The 15,260-nt window shown below is 36.7% G+C and overlaps 1 protein-coding gene across 8 annotated transcripts in view; it reads left to right on the top strand.

Annotated features, from left to right (window-relative positions):
• Positions 1-13,983, top strand: part of KHDRBS2 (KH RNA binding domain containing, signal transduction associated 2) — a 340,503-nt gene extending 326,520 nt beyond the window's left edge. For 4 of the 8 annotated variants that reach the window (XR_013181233.1, XR_013181232.1, XR_013181231.1 and 1 more), the window contains 2 exons: positions 215-319; positions 13,720-13,983. The gene's annotated coding sequence lies outside the window, so the exon portion shown is untranslated. Of the gene's footprint in view, positions 1-214; positions 320-3,305; positions 3,458-13,719 lie in introns of all 8 variants that reach the window. The other 4 variants (XR_013181236.1, XR_013181235.1, XR_013181234.1 and 1 more) reach the window with 2 other exon arrangements.
• The last annotated feature ends 1,277 nt before the right edge of the window (positions 13,984-15,260 follow it).

The following is a 15,260-nucleotide window of genomic DNA, read 5'->3' as shown; positions in this document are numbered from 1 at the left end:
TGATTGTGCCATAAGTTGAACAGGCATCCCTTTTAGAAACATTTCTGGCATGCTTGTGTGTCACATCTTTGGTGTCTGAACAATGGAATAAAAGGTGAATCTCACAGAAGCCATAAAAAAAGTCTGATGCTACCCCTGTAGAGGCTTAATATTAAGAACATTGAATTTTCTCATCCATTTCTTATTTCAGTTATGAATTCTGCTTACTTGACAGGTACAGAGTACTTCATTATGTGCACGAACAGAAATGCTTAAATGGATGAAGCAGCTATTTACGTCTGATAGGAGCTAAGTGGGACATTAAATTAATGCCAAACAAGTGAGTGCTCATTTTAGTTTTGTTATAAATGGCTGCAGCACAGCAGTAATGTGTTGACTCTTATGTGCTGACAAGTTCTATATTTCTTACAAACTTCCCTTAGAGCTCATCGTGGAAAGACAAATTCACACTCTGCATGATGAAATTAGCAGCAGATGCATTAATAATTGAATAAGGATCTCTGGAGACACACTACAGCTCAGAAAGAGAGTTGTTGACTGGCTGGTTTAAGTAGAGGCTTCTGTTCTTATATATATGCACTTACATAAGCCATGAGTTAAGAGCTGCTGCCTGTATGCAGCCTTTGATATCAAATCCACTTCCTGCTCTTAGAAGCCTTTGCAAAGTTACATTTGACAGGTCCATGAGCATACTGACAGCCATTAATCTGGGCAGAGCGTGGCTTTGCTCATTCCCCCTTCTCTCTGACTGTTCTTAAACTTCAAGGCAAACTGAATGCAGTTTCTTTAGAAATCATCTCCAGCCAATGAGTGGGATATGAGTGACTGGAAGACTTTCACTGTATGCCAGACCCTTGTCATGGACCTCCGTTTCTGTAGGGTTGAAAGTTTCCTGAAGTGCAAATCCCAGCTTCTCTCACAGAAGGATTAGGGTACTGACATCTTCCTTTCCAGCAAACATGATGTCTTTGATTTAGCCACATGCCCAGGTTTGAGAGGGAAGAAATTTCACAGAATCAGAGACCACAGTGAGTCATCTGATCCACTTCCCTTCTCTCCCATCCTAGAGCACATTGCACAGGCTTGTGTCCAGACAATCCTTTAATCTCCAGTGAGGGAAACTCCACAACTTTTCTGGACAATCTGTTCCAGTGCTCAGTCACTGCGAAAAGTTTAAAGATTTAAAAGATTAAAGAAGTTTTTCCTCATATTCCGGTGGAATTTCTGTGCATCCGTTTCTGCCCATTGTGTCTTGTATTGCTCAGTGCCACTGAGCACAGCCTGGAAACTTCCTCTTGACACCCTCCCTTCAGATACTGATAGACACTGATGAGTTCCCCTCTCAGTCAGCTCTTCTCAAGGCTCAACCAGCCCAGCTCCCTCAGCCTTCCCTTGTAAGAGAGATGCTCCAATCCAATCCCTTAATCATCTTTGCTCCCCTCCACTGGACCCACTCCAGGAGCTCCATGTCTCTTCTGTACTGAGGAGCCCAGAACTGGACACAGCACTCCAGATGTGCCTCACCAGGGCTGAGTAGAGGGGCAGGATCCCCTCCCTCAACCTGCTGGCAATGCTCTTCCTGATGTACCCCAGGACAGCATCGGCCTTCTGGGCCACAAGGGTACACTGCCAGCTCAAATTGTGTCTTTTGGACAATAGCAAAGCAAGCAAGAGGATTGCCAGAAAAATAACTCTGCTTTTTAAAGATACCATCAAGGCTTTGATGTAATTTTTAATAGTTACTTTGCAATCACACCAAATAATATTATGCTGAGAGGATATTGACAAAATAGTGTGATATTTCATCCACAGCAATACTATTGGAGCAAATTCTTCTGGGTTTAAAATCAGAACTTTATTCCACTATTGCCAAGAGAGTGATAGTAATTTGAATAGTCTAAAAATTTGTTCCGGTTTGAGGAAAGCCAAGATTTAGCACAGTGTTAGTAGATTAACTCCATAGAGCTCTCCTAACTATGCATGCAAACTTCAGTCACTGGTTTTGAGCACAGGTTGAATTGACTTCTGTGTTTTGCTTTCCTCCAGGTTATTTTATAAATCTCAGGATCTGTAAGAAAAACTTAATATCAAAATATCTATCAGTGTATTTTCTGGAGTTTCATCACCGAAAGAAATGCTAATTCTAATCTTAGAATTTAAATATATTGCAGTATTTTGCATAAGCTACAGTATGATTTAAAAAAGTGGTACAATCTTTAAAGCAGTACTTAAGATTCAATCGTCTTTAAAACAATACTTCAGTTCCTTCTATTTAGATATGCAATTCTTTTTATTCAATAACAGTGTATATGTTACTTATTCAGGAAGAGTTTGGTATGAATCTCATAATGGAAATATGGACTTTGAGATATTTTTAGTATGAGAAACATTTAAACAGTTTCTGTTGTCACTTGAAATAAGAGTTAAGTCACAGAGATTTATGTTTGTATAATGAAGTATTGTCTCAATCTAAATCACAGAATCACTAGGCTGGAAGAGACCTTCAAGGGCATTGAGTCCAACCCATGCCCAAACACCTCAACTAAACCATGGCCCCAAGTGCCACATCTAGATACTCTGAAATACTCCACAAGTGGCTCAGCTGAGGAAAGAACAATACGTATTTTTCTTTGTGATATTGAACCACGATGCAGATATTAAGACATCAGAGACAATCAGGTGAAGGAGTAAGCATGCCAAAATAATACCCTGGTTTCAGCATCATGTCTTCTTTTGGAGTGCTTGGAACAAAGATGTGAAAATTGGATTTACATAAACTTTTTTAGTCAATAGAGCTACCATTTCAGAATTAATATTTTTCATTTGATTCACACATGTATAGTACATTTCACTGCTGTTTAAAAAAAGTAATCCTACCATCATCTGAGTTTTTAAGGAAAAGACTTAAGTACTCAAACAAGGTCATGAACTGCTAGATGAGAGGAATATACATGAGTTGCATGGACCAAGGAGGAATAAAGAGACTGCATTGACGGGGCAGAGGAGAGAGATCACGAGTCATTAACTGTGGCTTTATGCTTCACATCTCTCTACAGTGGGTTTAATCCTATTAACTGATTTCCATTCATTCTGTTATTTCCATGAAATAAGATCCTGTCTTCTCCAGGTTAGAAATGAATATTATGCAATCCAGTAACTTTTGTACCTATTGTTAGCATACATAAGGCACATCAGTGGCACCAATGTTTATTCTTAACATCTGAAGTAATCACCAATGTAAAAGTGATATTTCTAAAACCTTCTAGTGAGTGAATAAACCAATGGGTTTTATCCATGTTTTGCAGGTCACTGGACATTCAAAAGAGCAAAGCAAATTAGAAGAACTCCTTCCCTTTTTCTATGACAGTAATTTTTCACTTGAGTATATGAGCATTTGCTAATATAAAAGCTATTGAGGAAGATATGAAGGGAACTTCTTTTAACACTGCCTTATAAGGTAGAAATAAATGTTGCATTTCAAATCCAGCTCTCTTTGAAATTTTATTTCATTTTAAAAGGCATCAAGCACCAAATTTTTGTCTCTGGTGACTTACAATCAAACAAATCCTCTTAAATTGAAAACAGGGTTTTCTAATTGTCATCCTGTAACCTCAGCCTGAAGATCAAGTAGCTACATTTTCATTTTTGTCTCATTACTACTGTTGATGTTTCTGCAGGCCATAAAATTTTTACCCCTTGTACTTTGCCCTTCTACCCTTCATGGTCTTCCTCCATTGTCCCCTCCTGTTATTGTTGCTGTTGTTTTATTATTATTATCATTATTATTACTATGTTTCTTTGAATATTTGCCCAGATGTTTAGGTGCATCCTTTTTTTGGAATAAGTTGGCAAGTCTGTTAGTACTCCATTCACCTATCTGTACTTTTCTACAAATTACCCAAAAGAATAATTTTTCCCTTAGAGTCAATATGTGAAATAAGGGGGGTGGGGGAAGAACAATTTTTTTTTTTACATATTTTTCTGAACTTGAACACCATTGTGGAGAAACTGGTATATGCTGCATCCTCCATAAGTATTCTGAGAGAGCACAAGCTATAGGAATGACCAACACAACTGAAGCAGAGTAAGATGCTGCAGCAGCAAATTATTGCAGAATATCAGTTCTTTCCTCAGGAGCTCTTGGGATGGCAGACTAAGCATGGAGAGTGTCCATAGAGAGTTCTTGTCCACTGTGTTCAAGTGAAACAAATATACAGGGTTGAAGTCACTGTGCATTTCCAGATTATCCTCTGAGAGCTGTGATAGCTGTGCTGAGTTGGCAGGGCCAAAAATTCAACACAGCAGTCTCCACAGAATGCATTTGACTTCTTTGTAACCCACTCTGATAAGAGAAAGGTCAGATGTTTCCATATATTCTCTGTAAACCTTCTTTGAATTTAATAAATTGAATGGGATGCCAGTTAAACAGAATGATCCAAGCTTTTGGATAAAATGACACCACTTCATTCATCCCAGTAAGTAATACCATGATTCTCCTTCTCCTGCTATTTGAGAAAGTAGGACCAAAGTAGTTTTTGAATGTAGGACCAAAATTTTTGAATGTCCTATATGAGAAGTGCAGTCTTTTCTGATCACAGACAAAGTTTGGTATTTTTATTAGTTTTTCCCTTTTAATTTCCAGTCTACTGAAAGAGACTTCTCTCCCCCATCATGGTTTTGTGGGTTCCCTAACATTTATCAATCCAATCAGTGTTGTCAGCTTTCTTGCTTCTCTTCTGTCTCTTTGATAATGCACAGGAAATCTCCTGACCAAAATAAAAATGTCTTGTTTGAACTTCCCTGTGCAAAAATGTCTAAAATTGAGCAATGACTTAACACCTGCAGATCCAAAGTCTTCCACATTGCACAGTGGACATTTAATTTTCCTTTAAAGAAATATGTAACATGATGGGGGGTGTGGGTCAGAGGCAGAGATGACACACACTCCCAAGTTCCTGTGACAAACAGCCTTGAGTTAATTCCTGCAGCTCCTTTTGCACACGTGATTTGTTGAGGTCTTAGCCCCATCCAGCTGTCTGGCCAGTGAGACATCTGCATTTAGGGCTAAATGCCATTTGGCTGAGGGTGCCTGTGTAGATTTGAATCCTACCTATCCTTGCCCACCCAGGGACTCCAATGCTACAGAAATGGACTTCTTCTTCAAGGCCTCTTTTAGGAGCAGATTTCCCACTGCTGAAACAGTAAATTCAGTTTTGTCTTTCAGAGACTCTTTGGAAATGCCTCCCACACAGCTGCAGTTTCCTGTGCTTTCTGTTACCTAATTTGCTAATCATACCTCTGTGGAGTTGATACAAGTTCAGAGGTTTCTGCAACCTAAAAATGCCAGTCTTCATGGGACATGAAGAAATTTAAGAAGACAGAGCCAGTAAATTTTGGTTACAATCCTAATCCAAGATGGAAGTTCAATCCATGCACTTTAATCTTCTGTAAAGTAATATTTAATACTCATCTCCATAGTTATATTTGTATGCTCTGAATATCTCCTCTAATGTGCTTCTGAACTTGTCATTTTTAGATTTAAAACCTTTTTGAACATAGATGGTACAGTAAAGACTTTCTAAAGATAATTACAAGTTCAAACACTTCAGTTAGGGCAGAAATTCCTCAGTACAAGCAAATGGATCCTCTTAATTAGTCACTAGATAAATGCACGAAGAAAGTTAGGCTGGAATCTCAAGATGGAATTTGGAGACACAAAGCAAGATGGAATACTTTTTCCCTCTGAAAAATAAAAAGCTGTGTGCCTTGGAGGCTGTCTAGCAGGGATAACAAATTTAGGCAAGGAACAAGGATATTGTGCTTACATAACTGTGCTTGCATAGAAATTACCCATGAAGACTCAAGGAGTACAAGGTGCTTCAAAATCAGGTGACAATGCAGATTTAAAGGGATGACTTGGAGCAGCTCCTGAAAACTCCTGAGCCCAGACATGAGCAGAAAGCTGGTTGTTAGCACAGGAAGTTCCCTTGCCAGGGCAACAGATTTTGCACTCTCTGTAGCTTCAACAGCAGACTTACATGAAGTTAATGCTTTAAAAGTGAACCCAGATTTGGGCTTATTTGTTTCCTTTTAAGCAATAGTCAAGAAAAGACTGGCAATGCATGCGTCATTTTCCATAGTATTGAAACAGGCAACAAATTATCTGTGTTTATATAAATAAGAAATAACACAGGTTGGAATCATACTCTTCTATGGGTTAAAAACTAAAATGATCAGCATGAAGCACCCTCATCTCTCAGTAAATGGAGCACGGATAAAGGCTGCATGTGTTGGCACCATGCTTTATAATCATCTCCCACTTGAGCATGGGGGCTTTGTGAAATAAGCAGTTACACTGATAAACAGAGGACCTCTCTCAGACTGTGCTGTGGACCCAGAAAGAGATGGCCTGTTGGATAGCCAGTGCAAAATCTAAGCTAAGATTACAAAAATAGAGATAGGTTACCCAGGAGAGGTAACTGCCAACAGAGGAACTTCATCCCCAGTCTCAGAAAACTGATGTCTCATTTTTGTCTCAAAGGGGAAGAATTTACAACTTGTTATTTTGTTGGGGTTTTTTTATAAGATGTCACATTGGTCTAGAATTTTTTGTGTTAAATGTACAGAACAGAATTCAACATCAGGGTTCCTGTAGAAGACTAAAGTTAGGTTTGCCATGTTCACTCTTATTGAGGGATTATGGAGTGATGTTTTCACCAGAATTATGCTTGTTCTCATTGCACATAAACACATATTTATGAAATGTATTAGAAGCACTTCAGTTCAGGGCTTACTAGGAATTAAGCATAGTGATTTGTTCAAGCTCTTTTGGCATTTTTAAAAAAATGTTGGTTTTCTATGAGCTTTTCTGCTTTTACTTGTCTCTAAATTAAATTAATAATAAAATTTTCATCTACAAGGAGCACTGACAATTTAGCCACTAGAATTTTTCAAGTATTTTAGGTGCTGATTAAAACAGACTATTGGGCTACAAATCAATATAATATTGTAATTGCCCTTCCCATACAACTGTTTATTGTTTCTTGGGCATCAGTTACACATCAATGTCTCTTTTAGGGATGGACACAATGGCTTCTAGATACTTTCTATGAATCCAATGAATTTAAAATCAAGGAATAAAAAATTAGTATCCAGAGTTCTGAAGTACTGCATATTGGTGACCCATTTTAACATAATCTCTGATATTTCTTGTCTTTTCAGTCCTATCCTACTTATATATTTATGCACTTCCTATTTTGAAATCTCACTTTGAGTCATAATCTTTTATTCTAATTGAAGTATATTCAACATCAATCTTTATATGAATACCAGTTGGTGGAATATTAGCACTTTATTATGGTTTTCCAATTATTCCTATTGCTTTTTATCCTAATCTCATCCAGCTTTTTATCTTCTCCCTACTGACCCTTGTCCAAAGAGATACTTAAGATGTGACAATATTGACATAGTCAGAGAGCAAGATTTTTTGTACTGACTGGTTGTTTAATTGGTAGGTGAATGGAAAATATTTTGAATATTTGGGTACTCACTCTGAGTTTGTCTATGAAATCAGAAAGAATTATCTCTTCAGAGAACCTCAGAAGAGGGTGCAAGGACTGTGAGCCTTTTGCAGGCTCTTCTAATGCATCATATAATGACAACACTGAAAAAATTATCCTGAATTAAATACAAAAATGTAATCTATGTTCTCTGTGTTGTGTATGCATCTGCTGTTATTGTGCTCCAGATCTCTTTCTTAGAATTTCTACATGCCCTATGCCCCAGAAATATTTTCTTTAATATTGTATTATGTTTAGCATTTCCATAAATATACTTTTGAGTAAAAACCACTTATTTTGTAAATATTTGTGAACTGTTGAAAATCATTCAGCTCATCCCAGTATCTGTGGATTCAGCTGGAAGAATGAGGTAAGCATAATATTACAGTGACAAATAATTCACTTAAAGAATACAGTATATATGCTTCAGAGATAGAGATACCTCTGTAGAATCCTGCATGTGTCTGTCCTTTCAACAAAAGGGCAGGTATTTCCATCACATGGATATTGGTTGGCAAAACTGGTTCTCTGTGAGAACTGGAAAAAGGGACAGCATGACTGATTTTGTCAAGGGCAGAAGGAGAGGAAAGGGCAATGCAACAAAAAAAAAAAATATATATATATATATATTTAGGCATGTAATTTAAAATATTTGAATGTTCCTTATCTAGTTAAGAGTGATAAATGTAATAACTGTGAAAAATAAACATGAGAACTCATTTAAGCTTTTTACTAAAACCACAAAAGTTGGACTTACCATAAGCTATAAAAGATGTCATTAAATCTTTAGCCTTTACAAATTGCCTGTTGCAGTTTCTGAGACACTCCTTTCTCTCCCAGTACTCTGATTAATTGTGTGCAACTCCAGGAATTGATACCTGTAAGCAAGTTGCAATGTCAGACAGACAAAGAAAGTAAAATATAAAGAGAAGTCATATCTTACTACAGTGAGAAATCCTGTTCACCTCCATGGGTCTCATCATAGGTGTATAGGTGGTAAGATCTGTCTCTAAATTGATGCTGTGCTAAATATGAGAGCACAGCAGACAGTTTAATAAATGGGCTACATCAGGTCAGTTCAAAGATGTTCTGTGGAGTATAGTCTATGTCCCAATAAAAATCTCCACGATTTTTATTAATTCAAATAAAGTAGCACGCTGCCTGCAAATATTTATAGAGATCAAGCAGACTCACTTCGGGACAAGTCCTTCATACATACCAAAGGGACCTTTCCTGAAATGCAAACAGTTGGCATCTGCTGAACTATAATCCCTAAATCAGAAACACAAACGTTTGGATTAACAAAAAATGGAAAGCCTCATTCTTTATTGTTGACCTCCCAGCACATATTTTTTCACTTTTGGTGTTGTGTGCATGACCAGCATTCTTTATTCAGGACTGGAAATGCAGTGACTTTTTGGCATAGTGACCACAAAGGACAGTGATGATTAAATTCAAGCAAGCACAAACCCTCGGTGATGTTCACTGACTTCAGAAGATTTGAAATCAAGCCTTCAGGTCAATGGTACACATGTGCTGCAGTATGAAGCAACTGAGATTTGATGCCCTTAAGAATCAGATAAATAAAAGGATATTTATTTTACCCCTTTAAAAGAATATATTGATCTGAGAAAGGAGGAACTTGAGGAAATATAAAATACAAGCTTGTGAGTACCATCATTGAAATCTATTTGGTTTTATACACAGAGTTTTAGCATCCCACTGCACCAGGGACTGTGTTCAATAACTGTTAAGTGAAAACACTCACCAGACCTGGAATTGTTGTCTGTCATATGTACAGTGCATATATATGAAATACAGAATGAATGTGTACAGAATATTCCATTGTACAAACTAAAGCTGTAATAATGAGTTAACTGCTTTGATAGGAATGCTGAGGGAATGAAATTTGAAATTATTTTCCAATGTAATTTCTTTTTGGATAAATAGTGGGTTTTTTTTGTTGAAGAGATTAAATACACAGCTATTGAAAAGCACTTGAAAGTTAGAGAAGAATGAGAATGAAATTGTGGGTGTTGGTGCTGAGAGCCAGGGGCACAAGCAGCAATCTTGGAATGTCTGCCTTTTCTGGTTTGTGCTGTGGTTTTGGGCTTTATGGATCCCAGTAGGACAAGCCATGATTAAGCTGGGGTTTCATGGATTTCAGTCTTACTCTTCCCAAGCCACACTCCAGCCACTGCTTCCAGCCTCATACCAGAGTCTCCAAAAGTTGTTGGAGCTTTTGCAGGTCCAAAGCAGGAGGTGAAAGAGCCAAGTGCTCCAGGTCAGCCTACCTGGTGAGGGACTTTCCTGCAGCCTCTGCTCCTAAGGGTGCTGGATTGGTGACTGAAGTTGGGTCTGGCAGTGACATCTCTGAGCCAGCACCTCTGCGGAGCTTGAGGCGCTCACCAGCTGCTGCGTTGGGCAAGATGACAGGGAAGCAGTCACACTTCCTCTCAATTCTGCCTAGCTTTACACACACTCATGACAGGTACTCAGTGAAAACTCAATTTTTTCCTTTTTGATTTCACAAATCTATTTGGCTGGGAAGTAAATTCTGAATAAGTTCCAGGGAAGACTGGAATTGTCTACATTATAAGAGTTTGATGCCTTGAAACTGCTACAAAACAATAAAAAATAAAATCAGTAAAATACCTCTAAGTGCAATTTTAATTGTTTCAATAAGTTCTTTCAAGTTATATTTTCATGTAATTAATTTCTGGACAGTAAACTTCATTATACTCTAATAAAAAGGGAAGGTTTTCAAAGAAAGTTGCATATTGAATTTTAGGTCTGTGCATTAGAATTTTCATATGACTTCAAAATTATCAAAATAATTACTTCTTTTCTGTGCAAACATGAAGGGTTTGTCTTCATTCCTACTCTGTCATAACAAATCCAAAATTCTTGGCAGTAAAAAAGCATGCCCTGAAACCTATTGTCAATATTCACCTGTTTCCCTTTTCATAAGAGAATGTGATTTTACCAGACATCTATCCAGCTACCTGAAAAGCTGATTCCTATGGGATACATATATAGTTTATGTCTTAAGAGAAGAGACTCAGCTACTTAGTTTTTGAGAAAATTGTACAACATTTCAAAAAACCAAGACTTTAAAAGCAGAAAAGAAACCAGAAGGAAGAAAAAAAAAAGGAAAAATAAGAAAAACCTTAATATTGCAATCCATTGATAAAATTAAATTAGTTATCATGGGTTTAGCTTAGCTTAGGTAAAATATTTGGGGACACAAAAAATATTTCATAAACACAATGAGATCTTCTGTCACGTAAAGTCCTTATTCTTTCTTCAAGGGCCTGTCAAGAAAACTAGGTTTACTACCTAAATTTTATTTTTCAAAGTAAAAGATAGAATGTTCTGAAAATCAAGCTGTCACTAGTTAATGCTGTCAAAATAACATGTCAATTTTACACACTTGTTCAATTGGACTTCACTTTTTCTTCCTCCTCATTTTAAATGACGTTTGTTCATTTCTTATTCTCTGGGCCCTTTCTTCAGAGTCCCATGGAAACAAAACATAAAATCAATGATGCCAAAGTTTATGTAGGCTTAATATTGGGATGAAAAATGAAGATGCCTGATCCTGCTGTCAATAAAATGTATTTGTGTAGTTCTCCATGTAGCACTTTGAATAGGGCGAGTGACAGCAATCTCAATCTGAGAAGAGAAGGAGCTTTATGGCCATATTGTATGGGTGGCTGGTTTTATAATAGCCCAAAACAAAACATTCATGATCCTTAAACAGATTCAGATTACCAAATGTAGACAGGTAAAGTAACCATGCACAATGCTGTGGAGTTCCAGGCTTTTTCCCATGTACTGCCCTGCTAGGAAAGCATGCCAAGGATTGTAGTTTATCAAGAAAGAGGAGAAATATTTCCTCCAAGGAATCTCTGGGTTCAGCAGGAAGTTCTCATGGTTCCTGTAGTCACTTGAGGTTAGATTATGGTAATTAATTCATATATCTAGTCTTTAATGCCTCCAATAAGAATGTCCTTGAAAGCAACCACAGGCAGAAGGGGACAGCTGATGTGCCACACCATTAGTTCAAATATGTAAACACTAGAAAAGGTTGTAAATACACATTTCAGTCACTTTGTGTGTGTGTGTGTGTGCATTGCCTGGCTAACCACATGTGCATCCATAGGGATACTAGATCTCTGAAAGGACCTGCTTTGGCTTTGCTTCTTCCTTTTGATATTGAGCTGTCTATATGAATTGAAAGTGAGAAAATAGTTAATACCATATCTATTCATTGTAAACCTTTCCTGACTGATGACTTGCCTTCTCCTGGCATCCAGCATTGTAGCAGAAAGCAACTGGTATAACCTGCAGCTACAACTAATTCTTAGAGCTCAGCTTCTTTTCTAGGGAAATGTACTTTTCCTTAATACTGATGTTCAGGCTCAGAAAAAAAATATGTATCTGAGGAAAAGTTACGCATGGAACTTCAGGCTGTTGCTCCTCTGGATGATACTTACCTGTTTTTCCTACAGAGAATCATGTGAATTGTTACCTATCATTGCATCCCCATGTTCATCCCTTAATACTTGTCAGTATGAGACACACCACTTAAAAGAAATTTGCTGTCCAGACTGGGCAATTTCCTTATACAACAATATATTTTTTTCTTGTTTTGTCTTGTGGTTTCATAAGTGCTAACAGATTCTTACCCAGTGCTTTTTAAATGTCTTACACAGACAGAAAAGGTAAACAACAGCTAAGCAATTGGTCTGACAGATAGTGCAGTCCCTCAGGAGGCATTCATAACATCCACACCAACACTGAGTTATTCTCTCTCAGGAGCACCATTAGCAGTTATTTCATCACCACTGTGTCTGTAATTCTGTAGCATCAGTCCCAAGGCTGGCCAGTTCTCCTCAGCAGAGGTTAAACTGTAGGCAAAACCACTTCACTGTTAAAAAGAAAGTAGAAACCAGCCTAAAGTGTTAAAGTTCCAGTTTAAAGTCCCATTAATATAGACACTTACTGATAAAATAATCAAACTGTGAACACAAGGGAGTAGTATATTGACTTATTTTTAGTTGTGTAAAAAGGAACAGCTTGCATCTAATTTTTTGTTTAGATTAATAATTCATTTTGGTTTAAGTATGTTTTGATCCTGAGTTATTCAGAAAAATTATGGTTTTGAGAAGGACACAGTGTCATTAGCAATGTAAGTTGGATATGAACTATGAATAGGATGCTATTTGATGACCAGTGTAATCTTGGTAAGAGTAAATAGTAAATAGTATTCAGAAATTGACAGCTTTTTCAAATTTGTCACATTTACTGGAAAGCCATGTGCCTTTATGGTTTGTTGAAAAAGGTATGGAAAGTCAAAAGTAGGTACAGAAAATAATTCTGAAAATTAAAAAAAAATACAGGACAATGCACCAATAGTGAAATAGATTCTTAGCTATTAAATCAGTCGAGAAAAGACTGAGAAGTAACTTGACTACAGCCTTCAGGTACCTACAGGCAAAAAAGTATTCCTGACAGTAAAGAGCCCTCTCATTTAGGAGGAAGGAATGTGTAATTAGCTGGAGCCAAGAATTCCAGACTGTTCCCCCATCACCAAATTAACAATGAGAGCTTTCAACCATCAAAGCCATCTGGGTCTCTTAGAAAGATATGCTGCACTTCACTCAGAAGCTACAGAGGCTGATAGATAACATTTTGGGACCATGCAGGAGCTTAGACTAAATGCATCATTTCTTCTGCCCTTAATATCTGTTTCTGAATCTAAATAAAAAATGGATAAGGTTAACAGAATCTGGCCCTCAGTCATATATATTTTATCATTTAATTGCATTTCCATTTGAGGATTATAATTCAGTTCTCTTATGACTTCATCTCTGAAACTTTTCTACAGGATACCAGAAACAGAGTATTTCTTATTCTCATAATTAAACTTTGAACCAAATAAAAGTTCTTCAGCTTGCAACTCTGAATTAGCATGTCAAAAATTTAAACAAATATCATTTTAGCTTCTTTGTTATGAATGAAGAGAGCAATCATATAGCACAATGAAGTGTTAATATCTGTTATAGCCCTTGAGCTATACAAATGTGTGGTTTTGTTATGATCATGCTTGATATGCTATGTCTTGACTAAATTTTATTTCATTCTGTTTCTACAGGTTAGTGAGACTTTAATCAAGAAAAAAAATATCTAATGAACAGTCATTTGAAACACAGCATTTGGAAAGGTCAGAATGGTACATTACATCCTTATTATCCAAAAGAACAGATGAGTTTAATATCCTGGCAGCATTTTCCTGTGAAGAAGATATTAAACAAGAACTGAAAATGGTACAAGGTTCTTGCTTCCTTTTCTATGACAAAGATTGTAACAAGATGATGAAACTACACAGAATAAATCCCTTTCTGCTTTAATAGTTCAACTGTGAATTCTGTCTAGATTTCAAAAACCTAAGCCATGCAAAGAGTCAGCATGCATGCTATTTGTTTCAGTTCCTTTACACACTTTCCTGCTTATATGGTCCATTTTCCATTAATATTTTCTAGTCTTGAACATGGGAAGATATGTTAACAGAAGGTGCACAGTGCACCAAGATTTGCTTGATATGTCGAACTGCAGGAAATAATGTACTGCATCAGCACTGCTGAAAATACAGATTTTCCAGCTTCTCTTTGAATAACCTAAGAACAGAGATAATGTATTCCAACACACAACACATGGCATGTGTCCTGCTTTGGAGAGTCTCTGAAGGTATGGAACTCTTTGAAGGCAAAGGAATTTGCAGTATGTCCAACAGGCTGTTTTAATATGAGAACTGTCAGAATTTCCTGCCTTAAATTATTATCTGCATGAAGACTCTTCCTTTTGATTATAGGTCTAAGGGGGGAAAAACCTTCTGGATGTTGAATTTCATCCCTAAAATACACCATCAGGGTCCTCATGTTAAATTATTATGGCAACTGAAAAAGTGCTGTGCTTAAAAATGAAAAAATTAAGTATACAGCATGCCCCTGTATTAGTTACTTGAGATATGATAAATGTTACTTGAGTTACATGAGATATGATAAATGTGGTATTACCCACAAATGTAACAAGATAGATTTTAAAGATATAAATAATTGTTAAAGAAAACATTTTATATCATTCCAAAGATAAAAAGTCTTGAAGTATTACTGGCTGAAGTAGACCTACATGGGTTTGCACAAGCTCACAATTAGAAATCATGTTGAACCTCTTTTTCCCACACCATCTTGAAGAAAAACTTGTCTGTGGTACATTATGTGCAGCATCTTGCTGAGAAAAACCATTCTGCTTTGGTCAAGAGAGACAAAACAACCATATGCAAAATATGTTTTCAGTATCTCGACTGAATGGATAAATATATATATTATACTTGTAAGTATATATATTATTCTTGTTGGGTTTTTTTTTCTATTTTCTTTTTTTTAAGTAATTTTATTTTCCACCGGGGATTGTAAATGTATTTTTCATCCTTTGTTTTGCAACTATAAAGTAGGATAGCTTTTCAATGCATTGGCAATGTGCAATCTATTTCAAAACTTCAAAGGATTTGCAAAACTACAGAAAAAATCCCTAATGGGTGTTCATTTCGTAGGTGCCTACAGAAATTAATGCTTTCTGTGTGCCTAGAAAAAGTCCAATAGATACAAGTTTCTATCAAGTCCCTTGTTATTAAGC

This window comes from Agelaius phoeniceus, chromosome 3 (assembly GCF_051311805.1).
Source record: "Agelaius phoeniceus isolate bAgePho1 chromosome 3, bAgePho1.hap1, whole genome shotgun sequence".
Lineage (NCBI taxonomy): Eukaryota > Metazoa > Chordata > Aves > Passeriformes > Icteridae > Agelaius > Agelaius phoeniceus.
The sequence above is the reverse complement of the archived record's forward strand: the minus strand, read 5'-3'. Positions and strand labels throughout refer to the sequence as shown.